The 2,344-nt window shown below is 40.2% G+C and overlaps 1 protein-coding gene across 2 annotated transcripts in view; it reads left to right on the top strand.

Moving 5' to 3' along the window:
* ITGA3 (integrin subunit alpha 3) overlaps positions 1-2,344 on the top strand; it is a 29,907-nt gene that overhangs the window by 24,558 nt on the left and 3,005 nt on the right. The window lies entirely within an intron of this gene.

The raw sequence follows: 2,344 nt of genomic DNA, 5'->3' as shown, positions 1-2,344 counted from the left end.
CACGCAGGCTCAGCGGCCATGGCTCATGGGCCCAGCCGCTCCGCGGCATGTGGGATCTTCCCGGACTGGGGCACAAACCCGTATCCCCTGCGTCGGCAGGCAGACTCCCAACCACTGCGCCACCAGGGAAGCCCGACATATTTTTAATATGTAAAGATAAAGGGTGGCATAGAGATAAACAGGCAGTGTACATAGAGTGAAATACCAATGTTCAATTCAATAGTAAAGAAATAAAAATAATAGCAATAAATAAAAATAAGCAATAATAGCAATAAGGTTTTTTTCCTATCATATTAGAAAATATTAAAAAGAATAATGCTGTCCGGTGCTGATGAGGTAGAAGGAAATGCTATTGATTGGAATATAAATTGATGGATTCTTTTTGGAGATGAATTTATCAATATCTATTAAATTTTAATTGCACATTTCCTTTGATCCTGCACATGATAATATATCTTAAGGAGCTAATAGGACAAGTTTGCAAACATAAACATATGGGGATATTTTTAAAGCATTGTTTATAATGGCATAAGATTGGAACCAATCTAAATGTCTTTCAGTAGGAGATTGGTTCAATAAATTATGGTACATTTCCTACAATGACTATGCAGTCATCAGAAGAGACTAGGTTGATCTTTATTAATTGACATCGAAAGATAATGAAAAAGGTCGCAGAAGAGTGCATAGAGTACACACAGATCCCATTTATGTGGAAGAAAAAATATATATGTTTAACACATACATTTAAAAATATGGAAAGAGGACTTCCCTGGCGGTCCAGTGGTTAAGACTCCACGCTTCCAATGCAAGGGGCGCAGGTTCAATCCCTGGTCGGGGAACTAAGATCCCACGTGTTGCACACCCCACACAATCAGACAAAAAAATATATATATATATATATATATATATATATATATATATATATATATATATATATATATATATGGAAAGAGATTCAACAAAATGTTGAAGATAGCTTTTCCTATGGAGTAAAATTACTGGGAACCTTTAATTTTCTTCATGTCATCTTTTAAAAAAAATAATCAAAATAACTTTTTGTTGTTGTTGTTTGTTTGTTTTTGTTTTTGTTTTTTTTGCGGTACGCGGGCCTCTCACTGTTGGGGCCTCTCCCCGTTGCGGAGCACAGGCTCCGGAAGCTCAGGCTCAGCGGCCATGGCTCACGGGCCCAGCCACTCCGCGGCATGTGGGATCTTCTCAGACCGGGGCACGAACCCATGTCCCCTGTATCGGCAGGCGGACTCTCAACCACTGAGCCACCAGGGAAGACCCCAAAATAACTTTTTAAGAAATAATAAATGTAGCATCAGAAAAAATTTTTTTCTATATATAAATGTATATTTAATATATATGAAATAACTTCATATTATAAAACATCATCTAATTATATTATATATATATAACTTCATTGTAGGGGAAGAAAAAATTGTACTGTATGCTATGCACTCTTTGTTTTTTTGTAAATATTTATGGAGTGTTACTGTGTACCAGCTATTGCTCAAAGCAGTTTACTCATATTAAACACATTTAATCCTCTCCAGCAACCTATGAGGATGGAGGTATTATTAGCATAATCCCCATTTTATAGATGAACAACAGAGAGGTTAAGTGACTTGCCCAAGGTCACACAACTAGTGAATAACACAGCTAGGGCTTGAACCCAGGTAGTCTGGCTCCAGAACCCATGCTTTCGGTTCTCTACTGTATTATGAGGTAGGCATTATGATCCCCTATCAGAGAGCATGAAATGGAGATTCAGAGAGGTGAAATTACTTGTCCGAGGTTCCACAGCTTGTGAAGGATGGAGCTGGTACCCAAGCCCAGATGTGTGGGTCACAAACCCAGACTACAGGCTGCCTCCCAGATCTGAGGCTGCTCCTGTGGAGAAAGGGGAGGATGGAGGAATCTGTGGCTCTCAGTGGGCGGGCAGGGGCTTTTCCAGTCCCTGAGTGCCCCCTACTGGCAGTAGATCAAAAAGCAGGGTCCTGCGCAGATGTACTAGAGAATGGACTTGAGGACACTGGGAGGGGGAAGGGTAAGCTGTGACAAAGTGAGAGAGTGACATGGACATATATACACTACCAAATGTCAAATAGATAGCTAGTGGGAAGCAGCCGCATAGCACAGGGAGATCAGCTCGGTGCTTTGTGACCACCTAGTGGGGTGGGATAGGGAGGGTGGGAGGGAGGGAGACGCAAGAGGGAAGAGGTATGGGGATATATGTATAGGTATACCTGATTCACTTTGTTATAAAGCAGAAACTAACACACCGTTGTAAAGCAATTATAGTCCAATAAAGATGTTTAAAATAAATAAATAAATAAAA

This window comes from Lipotes vexillifer, unplaced genomic scaffold (genome assembly GCF_000442215.2).
Source record: "Lipotes vexillifer unplaced genomic scaffold, Lipotes_vexillifer_v1.1 scaffold591, whole genome shotgun sequence".
Classification (NCBI taxonomy): Eukaryota; Metazoa; Chordata; class Mammalia; order Artiodactyla; family Lipotidae; genus Lipotes; species Lipotes vexillifer.
Note: the sequence above shows the minus strand (reverse complement) of the source record. Positions and strands in the feature narration are given on the sequence as shown.